The 18,661-nt window shown below is 47.9% G+C and overlaps 1 protein-coding gene across 1 annotated transcript in view; it reads left to right on the top strand.

Annotated features, from left to right (window-relative positions):
• Positions 1-3,679: 3,679 nt before the first annotated feature.
• LOC142579360 (ras association domain-containing protein 10) overlaps positions 3,680-18,661 on the top strand; it is a 60,810-nt gene continuing 45,828 nt past the window's right edge. Inside the window, exon 1 of the mRNA XM_075689464.1 lies at positions 3,680-4,438. The gene's annotated coding sequence lies outside the window, so the exon portion shown is untranslated. The remainder of the gene's footprint in view (positions 4,439-18,661) is intronic.

Here is an 18,661-nt window from a genome sequence, read left to right as displayed (position 1 = left end):
AGACCTTCCCTAATATAACCTATTGCTCACGTATTCTCAGGTAGCTAGCAATGAAATTTAGTGCATGTCTTAAGATGCCATAGCACTTTGTCTTCTTTAACAATGCTGAATGTATAACTGAATCAAAGGCCATTTTTATGTCTAGAAATATTCCCAACGTGTATAGTTTATTTTCAGTATTGCAGATTTCACGTTCGAAAATATGCTTAAAACGTTTTGCTTAGGCACTGTATTATTCACTTTACTAAAGTTGCCGAGAATCGGAAAATTGTATTGTGTTTGAAACGGTGTACGTTCGTACGATATAGTATCAGATATGGCAATTTTCTTAATTGCAAATACCAGTACGCCTAAATTTAGCCAACAAGATTGATGCGAGTAGAATGTACACTATTTTTGCAATATAAAACTTGTACTAATAATTTGTGAATGGGGCTCCTGCAAATCTTGTGTACGTAAACGCATTAACAATTTAATATTTAATCGAACCTCTTATCGAATACACTTCGTTCGACTGCTTTAGACACTCTAAGAGACGTAGTTTACAGAATTTCTATACCTGTTCTGGCACGGAGCCCCTGCTTCGATCATTTATTTATTTATTTATTTATTTATTTATTTATTTATTTATTTATTTATTTATTTATTTATTTTCATCAATTTCTGGCACCATTCTGTAAAAAACGAAGGCTTATATAAGTAAATAAGCTGGGGTTCAGTCTCAAATACAAGTTTCGTTCAAATCAGTTTTGCGGTTGCCTTATGAGGGCTTTTAATTTCTTTTTCGCTTCTTATTTAGTTGAATAGGGCAATCATGGTTTGGCCCTGAGCTTAAGTTTCATCTCAAGGCGTCGACACCCACATTCGCATTCGAGGAGTTTTAGCGTCGACGACTCGTATGGACGTGAGGATGCGGTATACCCTTCTGTCTTCATCCGCATCTAGGAACCAAACATGTCCCGTTGCTGCTGTTTTTACCTCTTCGTCATCATGACATCCGCCGAAGTGAAGACCTAGCCCTTAGAAATGCATTTAAGAGGGCCAAGGGGAATAGATCTTTATATCGCACGAGATCCTGTACTTTGTACGCCTGTTGCAGTAGAAACACGGCGCAGCTGGTTTCATCCTAAAATCTACAAGGCAACAGCCGTTTGATAACAGCGACCTGTAACAGCTGCCTCATATAATAATAATAATAATAATAATAATAATAATAATAATAATAATAATAATAATAATAATAATAATAATAATAATAATAATAATAATAATAATAATAATAAGCCAATCATTCATGTTTATTTAACGTCCCCAGGAACAACCCTAAGGTCTGAGCGCTGGCGCACGCATACATAAAAATTAAAAAAAGAAACTGCAGGGGAATGTAATCTAAAAAAACAATGAACAAGAAGACCAATTGGGAAAAGAAGAAATTGCATACCTCAAATTGCATTATAAATGTAAAAGGAAAAGGAGAAGAAGGGTAGTTTAACAATGCATGAAACTATGACAGAATAAGACAAAGCTCGGAGAGGAACGATGAGAGCAAGTTAGGAAAAATATCAAGATCATGAAAATAAGCGTTATAATGACACTGCATTCTGAGGACGGTTGCGTGTTGTTAATGACAGGCAGGGACATGGAAAAGTCTATGTTCTCTGGTGATCTTGCGCGGAATACGAAGCATGATACAACTGAGAAATTCGGGACAGATGAGGATACCGTGAAGGAATTTGAAGAGACGCAGAAGGTCAGCGCGATGACGTCGGGAGCAAAGGGCAATGACAATAATCCAGCAGGGTTAAAACAAGGTCCAATGTCAGTGTTTGCAAAGTGGTGATGATATATGCTCAGAAACATTTTTTGGACCCGATCAATAATGTCACTGTTGGATCTGGAAAAGCCATTCCACACGACCGACGCATATTCAAGATGAGGAAGAAAGATAGTTGTGTACAACTTGCGGAACTGTGTGGCAGGCTTGAATTCCCTAGATAGTCTGCAAACAGAGCCAAGCGAGCGCACACCCGGCATAGCAACGCGTTTAGTGTGAGCAGAAAAGTGTAAGAACGTGAAGAAAGGGGCTTAACCGAGGGGCCCGACTTTTAATAATCATGTAATGCGAAGCCAACACATGAAGGCACCAAGGAAAACATAGGGGAAACTACTTGTACTTAGTAATTGAATTAAACAAATGATAAATTAATGGCAGTGAAAGTCGATGAAAAACAACTTGCCGCAGGTGGGGAACGTTCCCACGTCTTCGCATACGCGTGCGATGCTCTAACCAATCGAGCTACTGCGGCGCGGTTTCCCCATCCACTTTCTTGGGTATTTATGTGTTACTACTAGAACTAACCTTGGGAGTGTGACGTAATAGTTCTGCGGAAACGCGCAAGGTGGAGAGAAGTAATTAATACAGGGAAAATGAGACAATCACCCATTCGTAGCAATTACTACAAAGGAAGCCCATACGGGTTCCCCGAAAGAAAAGCCTGACAGTTGAAGAAACATTCGTCCTGATCCGGGACTCGAACCCGGGACCACCGCCTTTCCGGGGCCCCGGAAAGGTGGTGGTCCTGGGTTCGAGTCCCGGACCAGGACGACCAGGACGAAACCGTTTCAATAACGATTTCGCAATGAAATTTGCACGATCTCCTTCTTTATTTTCTTTCTTTTTTTGTATGTCTCACTACAAAAGTTTGCTGTTGTTATAACGTTTATTAAGATAACCATAAAAACTTTCCGCCAGGAAGCGGATCCATCAGGGCGAGGGGAGGCACAGTTCAGATATTATTGACCAGTGGGCCTGTGACTGATTGCTCCTCCGTTATCGCCAGCGCAGCTTTGCCGACGTTGAGAACTGGGAAAAGCAATGATAAGAATTGACAGGGGTGATCTCATTCCGGGCTATGGTGCCTGTAGTAATACTACGCCCGCATCAGGAACTATGCGAGAGAACCATGCTCCTATATCGCCTGTTCGCTCCTCCCTCATTTCTCGCTCCATTTGACCGGAGGCCGTCGAAGATTTCGGAGTAGTCACGCTGGGTGTCCACCGAATGCCGCTCGAAAAACGCTACGTCACAAGCGAGCGTGTGCAGTACTCCCTGCACGCACCATTGTTGCGTCACGGTTGGATTCCAACGCGGCCGCGTATCAATGAGGGGGACGCATGCTGGGAAAGGAGGAAGACGACGCTAGGGCGGCGGCGATAATGAGAGCGCGCGCCAGACCCCTCACCCCCCACCCCCCAACTACCTCCGGTCCCTGTCTTAATAAATCCGTGCAGCGCTGTCGAAGCTATGGCTGGCATTAGCTAACCACAGGGGCCGAATATTTTAATCAAAAGAAGGTCGTTAGCAGGCTTAACCATTTATGTGTTGTCGCTGGTCGCGAACTCGCGCGCTGGCTGATATCCCGCGTGCCCTCCGTCAATCGGGTATAGTGCACGTTCAAACATCTTCGTCGACTCGGGAACGCAACGCTGCACCTTTTTCCTTAGAGAGAGGGAGTATAAGGGCGATAGGGGGCACCTTCTCTCCGACACTTATTAAAATCCCCCACCGGATGCTCGTCTCCGTGTCTTCAACGAAAGGTGGACGAGGAGAAGTTGGTCGGGTGGCGGAGGGAAATCCCGTCGCCGTGCGGTCTCGCGTCGTAAGAAACGTCTACAAGCTGGCGATGGCCGCGCTTCGCTGCTGACTCGCCGTGCGGCAGGTTCACTCGCTCGCTGCGAAGTGCTGGTGCGTGAGCCTCCACGAGGCGAGCAACACCGCTCTCGCTGTTGCCTCTGAGGGGGCTTCCAATGGGAGACCGCCCTCGACGTCGACGACGCAACCTGGCTTCCCTCCTCTCGCCGTTCCCCTCGCTCGTGGGTCGCCCGGGGACTCTCGGAACAGCTTATTCACGTCGGACAAGATTTCCGTTCGGCGGCCTCCGCCTGTTTCAGAATCGCGGCGGGAGGGCGAACTGCCGCGGACAAGCACTTTCGGCACAGTTGCGCTCCGAACAACCAGATTGGCGGCCGGTCCGCGCGCCGCTCTCTCGTGCGGGACTTGCTCGTGCTGGCTTCGCTGGTGGTGTGCTGGTGGGCTGCTCGCGTATCGCACCTCTCTCCGTTGCCACCCTTTTGAGTGTTGGGGCCCTTCTGCTGTGATGCGCCGGTTCTTCGGAGGATACTGCCACCGCGTCGTCGCTAGCAGACGACGACCGTGTGTGTGTGTTCGCTGCCGTTGATGTCTTCTGCTTCATAGGTTGCTGCAGCGCGACGTCAGCTTTTTTGCTTTCTTTTTCTTTCCCGTTCCGTGATATTTTCCTGTGCTGGAAAAAATGAGTGCGCCGGAGCTCTTGACTACGTTCTTCGACAACGCCGTTGACACCTGAAAGTTTCACCTGAAAGAACCGTTTCCGTACGAAGACGGCACGTCCTTTCCAAGGTGAGTGCGCGCGCTGTACGTCTTCACCTCCCTTTAGTGCGCGCGGACAGTCACACGATGGATTCAGTCGTAGCTCGTGCAACCACTCTGTAGAAGCCGTGTCATGGTGCCGAATGATTGCCCAGAAGTCGACTATTCTTGATTTCATGTTCCCTTCTTTTCTTCTTTCTTCTTTTTTCGTTCAAGACCTGACTCCGAAAGACTTATCGTTCCGAATAGCGCGTGCGTCGCACTTTGTTTTCACGCTTTCTATGAGTGCCTGCAAAACCTACGTCATCATGGTGAAAATGCATGCACTCTGTTATCATACAAAGAAAACTAAAAAACAGTTCGTACTCGTAAATCGCGTAATCCTGTACATTTCTGTCCATTTCTATCGATGCCGCGAAGCAATGACAGAAGGTCTCTTCAAGCGCAAACTTCGTTTGAAAACGATCTCCAATCCTTATGCTTCATGCTTGCACTCCAGCTCCTAGACTTCGTCGCCCGTCTGAAGAGGATGACGACAAAACGTTTGTTCAGTAAGGATGCGGCACTTTGGCCTGCACGTTGAACGGGGTGACAGAAAGGGGGTATTTCGCTGAGAAGAGAGCTTTCTACCAGGAGCGGTATCTACAACCGGAGCAGTTAGTCCCGACTCCCTGACGAAAACCGAGTGTCACAGGCCGCCCACCGGTCGGATGCATTCCACGCACCGGCGATATCTTCCTGCCGAAGGTGTCCTTTGCTTGTCAAATTTTGCTTGCGTGGGTCTCGCAGTCCCAAATGAGATTCTTCGCGATGGGTCTCACGGTCTCGCCGCACTCAGGGCGGGTGAACAACTCGATGTTGTCTGGCTACCGTTTTTTGGTAGAGCGCTGGTGCTTCGCTGTGGAGGAATTAGTTACACCACGACGCTTTTATAGCGTTAGTTTGATTAGAAGTTAGCTTCAATCTCTTTCTGCGCAAGCAAGATCCTACAACGTACGGAAATTGTCGTACGTGTTGCCAGGCGTCTGGTTGTCAGTTCGGATGGAGGCCTGCACGGTGCAGTTACCAGTAGCTACGCTGTCGATAAACATTCCTCTCCTGAACATCCATAATAAGAAAGTAGCGTATATATATATATAAATATATATATATATATATATATATATATATATATATATATATATATATATATATATATATATATATATATATATATATATATGTATATATATATATATATACGCTACTTTCTTATTATGGATGTTCAGGAGAGGAATGTTTATCGACAATATATGTATATATATATATATATATATATATATATATATATATATATATATATATATATATATATATATATATATATATATATATATATATATATATCCTTGAATATGCATCAAATACTGTCCACAGCAGTGTTGGACATGGAATCGCCTAAAATTGATGGCACGAAAATATCAGTGCCGTTGCTGAGATACCGAACGTGCCGGCTTCCAGGAGTGGGAACTTGGAATCAACTTCACGAGGGTTGCAATGTGTGCTTGTTGGTAACGCACCTTGAATAGGTGTACGGTGGCGCGATTAAAAGACAGGACAAAAGAAGACACGCAATTCTATCAATTCTGTCCCTGCGTGTCTGCTTTTGTTATGTCTTCTAATCACGCCATCGTACACCTTTTCAACTTGGAATCAAAATCGCAGCGTGACACCAAATGGCTTTACATTACCACCATAAGGCGATTATATGTTCATCTTCGGACAGCTTCCTGTTAAGATCTGCAACGCAAGTAATACCTGAAATAGTAATGGCTAGCACTTCCACCAAAAGTTGTTTTTCAGAAGTGCACCGATCAGTACGCAGTTGTCGCGGCACAACAATGCCAAAATTTCACTGTCGTTCTTCTTCGGTATTTGTTTTTTTTGCCTTTGTATGTTGATTCACTTGTCACCTGATCTTGTACCCGCGCGCATTGTTTTAATGCGGAAGCGAATTCTTGCTATAGCTCTCCGAATACTTCTCTGCCAAAATATGTTGCGGAGCGTATACCTCACCACTTGCAGGCACACGAAGCGTCGTACGAGTGTTTTTACATGGCTGCACTCGATTTGCCTAGGTGCATGCTGAAAATGCTCATCAGTCGTGGAGCTTCTGCGTGCGCGTTCCTTGATCCGCAAGTCGAATAGACTAATTAACAAATAATTTTTAAATTGTTCTGTATGATTAGTACCGGCCAGTGGCGTAGTAACGGGGGAAATGGGGGGGGGGGGGGGGGGGCGTGCCCTGGGTGCCATTTGGGGGGGGGGTGTCATATATGTCTGAAGACCCCCCCTCTTCCCGCCGGCTTGACTGGACATAAATGGTAAATAAAGCGCCGGTAAACAGCAGCCCGAGCTCATGTACCCGATGTACCAGATGTCTAGTGCCGCAGAATTGTCGGCTGCAGCTTCATCGACATCCTAGGTAATAATTGCACGAATGTGCGGGCTAACAAATTTAATTCGCTAAGTGGTCGCTAAACTACTGGCATTAGCGGAACGTTTCATGTGCGATGCTCTCGTGAGGCGTACTCGCGCTCGGAGCGGGCATCGCCAGACATACAGTATGGCGATGTGGATCTTGGGTCCCTCTTACATTAAGTCCGCGCTACCTTAAAATGGCATCTCTCAAATAATTGCTTAATTAGCAATTGTAGCGGAAACTTTGCAATGCGGGAATTGAGGACCCAAGGTGGTATTATTAACTCAACAAAAACTTCTCCAAACAAAATCGTCTAGTATTCTAGAGGCTGCAGTACTTTGGCACTGCGGGCCGCCCAGTATGGCAGCTACCGAAAGTAATATGAAATAGTGCACCGGTGACGTCGATCTCTCTATTCTCTCCATTGCGAGTGAAGAGCAACAGTAGCGCAAGCTTGTGCTGGCACGGGCTCCGTCGCGGCCTTCTCTCTTTTTTTTTTTTTTTTTTTTGCATGGTGACGCCAGGAGTCGACGCGAAGCGTGCTCTATTCCGTTCCCAACATTGTGGCGATACCGCAGCTCGGATAATGACGTTTGCCAATAGCAGCAAATAGAGAAAGGCTTTATGGATCAGAATGAAGAGAACTCGTAATTGTCACAGCATTGGCGCCCGCTCAACACGGAAGCAGGTGCCGTTTTCTAATAGGGTGGCGAGATATCAGCTTCACTGACAAGCTATTTAATTTTCGTTTGGGTTTAGGGCTGCAGCCCGCAGCCAAAACACTACACGCCGTAGTACCTACAACAATTTTTGGGGAGTTGCTGTTGGGCAACGTGTGACTGTTGGGCTTCGATTTTGCAAATGCAACATTGCCTCTGAAATCGTTAATGAAAACTTTATTAAAATATTTTTGCTGCTTGTGATCTATATTTTCCACGATGCCGCATCTGTATTGGCTGCCAAGCACATCTGACAGCAGATGTGCAAATGAGCTTATGACAAGTTATCAGTATAACATCTGCGTTATTTGGTTCAGAAAATGAAACAGCATGTTTACATGCTACATCCGCGACCTCAGGGAACGAAAGCGAAGAGGGGGGGGGGGGGGCGCTATCCAAGGCGGCTGCGCTGGTGTTGAAACATTTTGCCTAATTTGTCTAAGGATCTGCCTAATCTTCGTCTTTCTGGCTTCAAACGGCTTTGTGACTTTGCAAGTTGATCATGTTCAACGAAATATTGCGTTATATTCACAGCAATTTTCAATAATTATGCATGTGCCCATAAACCTATTCCATGTATGTACGCGTTTAGAAAAGGATAAGCGATTGCTTGGAAACTACGCAGATAAAACGCAATAAATTACGCCGTCAGAACATCTGAAACCCACACTTGCACGACGATTATAGCATTTGTCCACGATCATTATCATTGTAGCAGAACGATCGTATCGGCTGAGTTTTCTTTAGCTACATTCGTAGGATGCTCTGTAGTGCAACTAACGTGCAAGTGTACGCTTCTGCATGTCGAGAAACTCGATGTGGTACGACGAGCGCAAAGCACGCCGCTGCGACGTTTCCCTACGGGCCCCGAAACCGTGGCACGCTGCAACAATTATTAGCCAACCCCCGCGTAGCCAATCTTGCCGCTTGCTTTTCAACCGTAGACAGCTGACGCACAAATGACGTTAACCCTTCGCATCGACGATCCGCGCATCATCGAGCAACAGCAGCGCCCGTCCTTGGTCGATTCAAAATGCTCCCGCGCCGCTCGCGAGGTCTCAAAAGCACGGCTCTTCCGATGCGAAAGAGAAGACGTTCTTCGGGCGGAACGAAAGGAACCGCTTAACGGCCGGAAATTGCCGGACGGCCTCTCTCGGCGACACCTCTCCGCATCGCGCACCACGAAAACTACCTACGTATAAAAAATGAAAAACAAAAAAAAAAGAACGAAAGATGTGTACGAGAAACGGCCGCGAAACGGAGAGGAAACGACCCGTATGCATGCGCCGCGCGTGCATTTGCGCGCGTGCAAGTGAGTCCGCGCGGAGGAGGCAACGGCTTGCGCGAAGCCGGAGGAGTCTGACAGCGCGCAGCCGTGGCGTGCGAGGAGCGACACGCCTCGAGGGAAGCCTAATTACGCTTGTCGGCAAGTGAGCTCGCGCCGTGCCTGCCGGCGATCGCATGCGTCGGCGGCAGGTCTACGAGCGATGTGTGTTGTGTGTGCGTAAGGATACGCAGGTACATACGCCTGGCGTCGGACAAGCGTGTTCGCCCGCCTTCGGAGAGGAAGGAAAGCTCGTTCCCGGCGCACAGTCGGCTGGCGCGGAATGAGCTGCACCGCTTGGGAGCATCGCGAGCGGTGCGTGCGTTGTGTGGGCGCACCTGACGCAAATTGCCTTCCAGTAATTTCATACATTTTCTGTCTTATTCTCCTCCTCTTTTTTCTCTCTCTCTACACAATGGCTTAAGTAACGAGAGCGAAATTGCGCCAGCGTAGCAGTGTGGGCTTACCTCGAGCTCTATGTGCTTTGCGATTGCACATGTCTATTGGAGGGATATTAGGTACGAGCACCCTCGTTCTGTGGCTTGATTGCCCTTGTGTGTGCGTGTGTGTGTGCGTGTGTGTGTGCGTGTGTGCGTGTGCGTGTATTTCAAATTCGCCTCTCGATCCTGCGTCTATATTCGATTACGTGCGCTGTCTTCGCTGGTACTAATAGCGGTACTAGAGTGAGTAGGAAGGGCAGTGAGAAGAAAAGCATAGCTCGTTTCTTGTGCGTGGCAGTGGCGTTCTGCTCCGGCAAGCTTCTCGTGTTGCACACGGACGCATATGAGTGCGTCCTTCAAGCACATACGCACACGCACACACATGCATGTACACGCAATAATACCTATGACGTAATAGTTCTGCGGAAACCCGCAGGAAACCCATACGGGTTCCTCGAAAGAAACGCCCTGAAGTTGAAGAAAAATTCCTTGTAGCAGTTACTACGATTGGGTGGACGTCTCATTTTCCTTATAGTACGTATGCAGAGCGCTCAACGGTGGTAACACCGGACAGCGGGCTCCGGATAACTACAACGCTTCGGAGAGAGAGAGAGAGAGAGAGAGAGAGAGAGAGAGAGAGAGAGAGAGAGAGAGAGAGAGAGAGAGAGAGAGAGGGGGGGAGAGAGCATGTGTAGTTTGTGAGTGCACGCGTGCTAGGGGGAAGATGGGGTGAGTAGCTAACAAGAAAAGCTAGCGAGAAGTGGTCTGCCATATCCACCCTGTGCGAGATAATTTCGACCTGAGCATGTACTACCCGTTCCCTGTCCACCCGCTCACTCAAGGAGCCCGTGAGAGCGTAGCGGTGAATTCACACCCGCGTGAGAAGACCGGAAGAGAAGCGAACGCACGCGGAAGCGAAGAAGCTTCATTTCCCGGGTGCGTCCTCTACGAACCAGCATGTATAGTTATATGCAAGTCGCGAAGGCGGCAGCAAGCGCGAGATTTCCAGGCAAGCAGGTGTTAGCCTTTTCTTACTTTACTGCCATTTCGCCTTATGCACCACTGTCCGTCTACTATTCTTTTTTTTACCCGCCGCGTTGGCTCACATGGCTACGGTGTTCGGGAGCCGAGCGCGAAGGCTGCGTTTCGAAGTACAGTCGCTTACAGAGCTGTGAGCGCACATTAAAAAAGACCCATGTGATATCTATCTATCTATCTATCTATCTATCTATCTATCTATCTATCTATCTATCTATCTATCTATCTATCTATCTATCTATCTATCTATCTATCTATCTATCTATCTATCTATCTATCTATCTATCTATCTATCTATCTATCTATCTATCTATCTATCTATCTATCTATCTATCTATCTATCTATCTATCTATCTATCTATCTATCGATTTTACGGTGATTTCGTTTCTTTTACTACAACTATGGCGTTTGACATCACCATTAACTACAGATGATTTCAATAGCAGAATTTTTTGAGAACGTTGTCAAATTATTGAGTTCACATATCTTGATGAGTCTCTCTCTCTCTGTCTTCTTTTTTACTTGCCCTATCACTGTCATTGCTCTGTCACCATCCACTACCGAGCTTCCTGGACCGCTATGGTCATCATCGCAGTTTTCCTGAAGGCACTCTCTTTATTTTTTTCGTAAAATGCCTCGCTTTATGCGTTTCCATGCTTTTTCATTACGTGAGCAAAGCACGTCAACCTCACTTCCTGAATCCTGACTGTGACGTGCGCAATTTCGACCGCAGCTCGACCTCACGATACGCACGTTCGTTGCGACGTTGACACGTCCATTTCACGCGGTGCGTCTACCGTGCCGTAATGACGGCCGAAACGCGTTCCGCACTCATTGACGGGAAGCACATTTGAGGCGAAATTGCATCGCACAGTGTAAAATGGACGCGCTGACGCACCGCTGCACCATGAACGAAAGTATGTGGAAAATACGTTGCATGGATAGTTGCCACCCAATTTGGCCGCTCCGAATGGTCACTGCGTTTTCTCATTCCCCACGCATCCTTTTCCGCAACATGTTTTCTTTTGCTTTCTATTATTTATTTATTTATTTATTTATTTATTTATTTATTTATTTATTTGAAATTTGTATGATAAAAAGCACATGTCCGGGCGTGAATTCGGCTCCCGCTACTTTATTGAACAGGAAGTGTTGTACACATTCACTACCACACATTTATGCGTGTTGTAGGCGTATAGAAACGGGAGTTTGTTTTAAATCAATTCTGGGGTCTTACGTACCAAACCCGCGATTTGATTACGAGCACGCCGTAGTGGGGGATTCCTGATTAATTTTGACCTCTTGGGTTTCCTTAACGGGCACTCAATGCACGCTACACGGGCGTTTTTGGATTTTCGCCCCCATGGAAATGCGGCCGCTGCTGCCGGAATTTGAGCCCGCGCCGGCGGGCTTAGCAGGGCAACGCCAAAGCCACTATATGTCACCACGGCAGGTAACGAGTTTATTGCAATAAATGTGGACACAAAGAGAAGAGAACAAAATATTACAAAATTGCTCTCGAAGCAACAGTGCGTACAAAGGTATTGATATAACGCGAACGGACACTGTCACTATTAATGGTGAAACACTTGAGAAAAGCACAACATACACAAGCAAGAAACATAACAACCCGAAGGCCAGCTGACAGCAGTGAAAACTGCTGTAATCAAACGTCACGTGAAAATAACGCAATACAGCGCAACGTCACACAAAAGATATCGGTTCAGCACGAAAGGTACTCTCCTACGGAACAAGACGATAGATTTTGAACATTTAAGGGGAATGCTGGACGCTCTCGCGCTGCTGCCACCTAAAGCTCGAGGATGGCATGTGACTGTTGCAATAAATAATTAAAAAAAGCATGGGTTTTACGTGCCAAAACCCCTTTCTGATAATGAGGTACGCCGTAGTGGAGGACTCCGGAAATTTTGACCACCTGGGGTTCTTTAACGTGCACCTAAATATAAGTACACGGGTGTTTTCGTCCCCATCGCAATGCGGCCGGGATTTCATCCCGCGACCTCGTGCTCAGCAGCCTAACACCATAGCCACTGAGCAATCACGGCGGGTATTAAATAATCCCACAGAAGAGACAATCCTTCTGAAACCTATAAAAGGAGGTTCGCAAACGTGGTGGCGCGTGGTCACATGCACATGTCCGACGGTGTGGAAGGCGACCGACGCCTTGCGATTTGAAGAAGCGACAGTGACCATACAAATGGCCCACGACCGACTTGGTCCCCTTAGAAGGGGAGTAAGTCGGCGTTCGTCGCCATACAAGGCCGTCGCCAGAACCTGAGCGCAAAGTACATTCCTGGGGTGACAAAAAAAATTGTGGCTGCAATTGTTAGACAGACAATCCTATATTAAGTTTACTTGCCTGTACCAAAAGGACAAAGGTGTTCACGCAACATTTCGTGAACGGCAGAGCCACTCATCTTCGCGACAAAATCCGCTAGATATATGCTATCTAGCGGCACTTCTGTTGATGACGACGCCAGCTGCGGCTTATCGTATCTTTTCCTGTGACTGGGCGACGGTCGCACTTGTAGTTTTCTGTTATCCCCCTATCTAACCCTCGCCAATACAAAAAAAAGTTCCGTGTATGTGTGAGCTCTGTGTTCTGTGAGCTACCAAAACCACGACGGCTTCCTCAAGAGAGAGAGAGAGAAAAACATTTATTGAATTATAAAATGGAATTCTCGCGGATCGAGGTCTTCTCTTCTTCACGCTGTCTTCTCGTCGAAGGGAAGCCTCTTCAGCACGGGTGGTCCCTCAGTCCAGGGCTCCACTGAGTTTGGCCGCGTCCCTAGCGTGCTCCACCATCCTTCCTTGGACGGCGAGCTCGCAGCTGACGAGCCGGCTCTTCCAATGCTCCGCACTCGGGGGTTTATGATCGCGGAATGCGTCGTTTCGTTCGCACTCCCAAGTTATGTGATAGAGTCTGGGTGTAGCCCCGCACCAAGGGCAGGTGTCCCTATACTGCGTTGGGAACATCTTGTTGAATATGAAAAGGTTGGGGAAGGTGTTTGTCTGGAGCCTACGCCAGCCCGTTGCTTCCTCCTTCGTCAGCGCTTTATGGGGCGGTGAGTACTTGAATCTAGTCCCCCTGTAGTGTTGCAGTGATTCCGAATAACTGTCGCTGAGGATCCCGGCGTAACTAGCGCGGTACTCCTGCTGCTGCCCAGCCCGGAATCTATTAGCTCGAGCTAGACCGTCCGCCGCCTCGTTACCCCTTATGCCCTCGTGTCCAGGTATCCAGATCAGATTGTGTTTGATTTTCGCCTCCTCCGAGGGGTTACCCCCTCTGAAGATCCTAAGGGCAGCTTTGCATATTCTGCCCCTCATGTAGTTGCGGCAGGTCTCTTTCGAGTCTGTGAGAATATTTAGCGATTTATTCTCCCTATATCCTTGCTTCAAGAAATCTTTTCACTTTCACTTGGGGTCAGTTTTTCCAACAAATCGTTTTCTCCAGAGCCATTTCTTCCAGGGGCATTTCTTGCAGGGAGAATATTTTCGGGCATTTTTTTTTCGCGAACATATTCTCCTACACCCGCGTCCGCTAATGGCGCCCGACAAGGCTACTGTACTCTAGAATTTTTTTTTATTCTTTAGGTTATTAGAGCACGCCCTTGCATAGCGGTTGTTGGCCACGCGTATATTAAATTCAGCTATGCTTGGAGCTGAATCTCTGAACGGTGAGACACTTTCAGTTATGCGAACCGAAGCACCCAGATGGGCTTTGAAGGGGCAAGCACGGGCAACGTATTTCCGACGACACGGCGTCGTCCAACTTTCGGCGGCTAGGTGCATCCATTTTAGATTGTGCCGATGACCGTACTGTGCCATAATGCGCGCCAAAATCTAGCTGCAGCGCGATATATGTTATCGAATGAAACAGAATTTTCATGGCATATATAATTGCGTTCCAAGCTCCCAGTGCCGCCTGCCGATGAGTGGAAGATCGCAAGTTTGATCCTTGGCTGCGGCCGCCGCATTTGCATGCCGACGTAGTGGGCGAATCGTGAGAAAGACCGCGCGAATGTATTTTGATCTTTGTTTCCCGTTGATTCTGACGTCCTTCATTACGACCACCTTGGGGGGCCTGCGGTGTTGCTTCCGGATGTGCGGAACGCCTGCATGGTGTTATCGCGTTTACTTGAGAAGTACAGAAAATGTCCCTCACGGGTAGTAGGTAAATGAATTCAGATGTGTGCGACGACGCGAGCTATTCGGTGCCCATTAGTCGGTCGGGAGTCTGCGTCGAGCTTTCTTAATTTGCTGAGTTAATAATATGTACATTTCTAGCTGTGTTTCTTGGTCATTAATCACTCATTTCAGTGCCCGATAATTCGCGCTATGTACAGAGAAATATAGGCTCCTCCGAATGCCCTCGTGACGTTTACATTTTGGCCGAGTACGCTCTATAAGATGCGTCATGAAACTGGAAGGAAACGAAATACGGAGTGTGAAATTGTGACCTAGCGACAGTGTGCAATTTGACGCTCAACCGAGCTTCAATGGCATTATAGACATGTGCAGAATGAAGACTATGGTGTGCGCACTTTTGCACCGACCTGCCCACGTCATTGGTTTGAAACAAGTCGTGCTTCGAGACTCTCGATATGGCGGCCAGCATCGAAAAAGCTCAGCTCTTGCGCCGGCAAGGTTCGCAAGAACAGGTGCCAGTCAGTCGCGCAACAAAGACCTTAGCAAAAAACCAGCCATGCTTGCCGACCACGCGAGGTCGCGGGTTGTCTGTCTTCCCTGCCGCGGCGTGCGCAATTCATATGGCGGCGACATGCAAGAAAACGCCCGAGTATATTTAGATTTAGGTGCACGGTGTAAAGAACTCCGAGTTCTCGACATTTATCCGGAGCCCTCCTCCATGGCGCCCATCGTGACCCATCTGTGCAGTTTTGGGACGTCAAACCCCGCAATTTAATTCTGAAGACCGGCCGTACTTTATGACAATCGTTACATTTACGCACGAAAGGCATAATTACACATAGACACTAGTAACACCTTCTGTCCGTGCACGTCTCTCTACCCCCATATCTCTCTTTCTCTTCCTTCTTTCTATTCGCCCTCTCCCTTCCCCAGCGCAGGGTAGCCAACCGGACTCTTGTTAACATCCCTGCCTTCCTTTTCTCTGTCTGTCTGTCTGTCTGTCTGTCTGTCTGTCTGTCTGTCTGTCTGTCTGTCTGTCTGTCTGTCTGTCTGTCCGTCTGTCTGTCTGGCATTCCGTTCGACTTGGCTCCATCGCGTGCCGACTTAGAAGTTCGACTTCTCGCAATTCCGTAGTTTCGCGGGAGTGGAAACGACGACTACTTTATAGCGTTGACATTCCAACGCCTCCAGTATGCCGCTCAAAACGCGCCCTCGCGTTCGTGCTAGAGGAGCTGCACTTCGTGAAGCGGCACGTTATGAGTTGTTTCCTCGACGCTTTTCGCACGCTGCGTATGGTGCAGTGCGTGCATGCAATACTTAGGTGCTGAGTCAAGTTATTTTCTTTCTCGGTCTTTTTACACGCTCGTGGTCGCTGTCACCGCAGCCCGTGCAATGTGTGAGCGCATTAATTCTGCCCCGCGGTGGCGCTGCTGTGTCTTTTTTACTCGACCATCCTGCGGGCGCGTGGAGTCGGTCTGCCCGTGACTGGCCTGTACAGCGTGTGCAGGTCACCTTTGCACGCAACCCCTCGAGGAGACACGACTATCGCGTGCGCCGCTAACTTAACCACCACGCCCTGCACCGCTGCGCCGAATCTCCCTCTCCCGCCAGTTGTGATGGGCCCCGGCAATAAAGTGCAGTACTGTGGAAGCTAGAGAGTTGGATTCGGCCAATGAGGACTTCAAACTCGCAACGCCGACTGCACGAAAAAAAGAAATAATAATACATAATTGGCTGAAAAATAATGACAGCGATGAAAAAATAAATTCCCGCTTGCGATCGAGAGAGGAGAAAGGCGAAGAAAAGGCAAGGAAGTTCAACCACACGCAATTCTGGTTTGCTACCCTACGCAAGGGAAAGGGGTTAGGGGATGAAAGGAAAGAAAGGAGAGAGAAGGTTGAAGCTCTCCCTTCGTCGCGAGGTGCACGTCGAAACTGCAGTCGCTCACTAAGGTCTGGCATGGCTTCGGGAACTGCACACATGCCTGGAAAGCGATACGCGCATTACTTATACGAATAATCGAATCTGTTTTTTTAAGGGCATGGTACTATTGCAGAAACGTTGGAAGAAGGGTTGATAGGCCGAAACAAGGATCTCATAAAATGTAAAGTAATTATAGATTGCCTGTAGACGTATACACATAGTTCGCTACCTCGAGATCTTTTACTCTTCTTTTTACCTTTACACTGTATGTGTTCATTCTTGAGACAAGAGTCAATTAAAAGTGTACGACCATAAGCTGCAGAATACGTTTGGCTTGTGCGGGCGAATATACGATGTGTAGAATTACGTAAGCAGGCTTTCTTGCGCATTCGATACACCCTAACAAGGATAGCCGCGCTCGTGCTAATAGCAGGGTTAAAGCCGAGACACGCATTCTGTAAGCTTCGACAGCGCAGGCGAACGGAGAGCGGTAGAGATAATGTGACTAGCTGGCATGCTGACACATTAATTAAGATTCCAGCCCGAGGTCCATGGAGGTGTGTGGAAAAGCCCATTTGCGGCTTTGCATGTAGACAAAAAGGGGGAAAGAAAAAACAACAAAGAAAAAAAAAGACGAAGAAGAACTTCCACGGTAGGACAGGCGGACAAATATAAGCGTTTGTCCGTTGTGTTCACACTACTGTTCCTTTAAGGGGAATTACGGTTTGCTACGGAGAGAAAGGGCAAGAGAGAGAGAGAGAGAGAGAGAGCTATAGACAATCTGTGGAGCTGTGGTCTCTGATATAAACCTAACAGTTCGTAGATTTCGCATTACCCGTCTATGCACTATCTGCAGTTCTTTAGATGTTATCGATAAACGTGCTCAGACTGGCGGAACGACGGCCAGTCACGAGCACTTGTCGCGTGCGTATACAGCGTCTTCTGATTTCGGCCTCCGATTAGCCCGACTGCAGGGCCGCAGCGTTCACCACGTTGCACGGTATTATCGAGACGAGGCAGAGCTGGCTCGTTAGCATGCAAGAGGCGCGTGCATCGTGCACACCAACATATAGATGTCTCCGCAGCGGGCGCGTTTACGAGTGCGCAGTGCTCCTCCCGTCTCTTGCCTCGCCTGTGGCGCCAGGCGCGGAACGTAGTGCTGAAAAGCGGGGTGACGTACACAGCGGACAGGCCGCTGCGCGGAAGGGTAATTTGTGCCTGCCGGGCGCGTCAGGCGAAATAAATGAAGGCATGCGAATGGTTAGGCGGGTGTGCAGGACGCGTGGTCTCGTCAGAAGTGCGTACGTGTGCATGCCTGCCCTTCACGTGTGTGTATGTGTGTGTGTGTGTGTGTGTGCAGGTGCGATTAGGCGCGCTTTCGTAGCTGCCTCGTTAGATTCTCGCTGGAGATCACAGGGGCGCCGATTAGGCCGCGCACCGTATAGTTAGCGCCCCGCTTAATGAGATACAACGGCGCGTTAGTGTTGCGTTTGTCGTTGCGCGCGTCCCGCGCACGTCGTGATGTGTAGCGCACCATGTGCTCCAAATGGGACGGAGCTGAAATATTTAAATGCCGCGCCATTTTTCGCCGGGGCATTACCCGTGGCGGTGACCGGACGTCACTAAATGTGTGGTAATCATGGATTATATAACCATTCAATTAATGATGATTGCTAATCACCGTGCTTACTCCATTCTAATGAGTGCCTTTTTTTCCCTGTTACCTTACTCAACAAGTGGTGTGCACATTAGATTAGAGTACATAGCCGAATCTACAGAAGTGACAAGCTATCGTCATTACTATTAAAGATTTCTGTAATCTAACGAATATGTCGCTGCATCTAAATAGATGTCGGTCGAGCTCACCTCTTGCAAACAGTATCACTGCTTTACTTTAATTGCGAACATGTCTTCTTTTTTTCTTGTGGGATGGTAAGCCCCAGTTTGACGTGCGTCTAGGGAGCAGATAAAATAGAGATGACAGAAGCAATGAATAGGGCTTATGCCAAGACGCCCAGAAGCTGCCACACGCTGCCAGAGTATTTCTTTTCGCAATCCTTCCGAACATTCATGCCCTGAGGCATGGCTGCAGTGGTAAGGCTCCACGGCGATCCACTCAAAAATGGGGGAAATGGTGAAGTCCCCCTCACTCACTCACTCACTCACTCACTCACTCA

Source organism: Dermacentor variabilis, chromosome 4, assembly GCF_050947875.1.
Source record: "Dermacentor variabilis isolate Ectoservices chromosome 4, ASM5094787v1, whole genome shotgun sequence".
Lineage (NCBI taxonomy): Eukaryota > Metazoa > Arthropoda > Arachnida > Ixodida > Ixodidae > Dermacentor > Dermacentor variabilis.
This window is presented reverse-complemented; position numbering and strand designations above follow the sequence as displayed.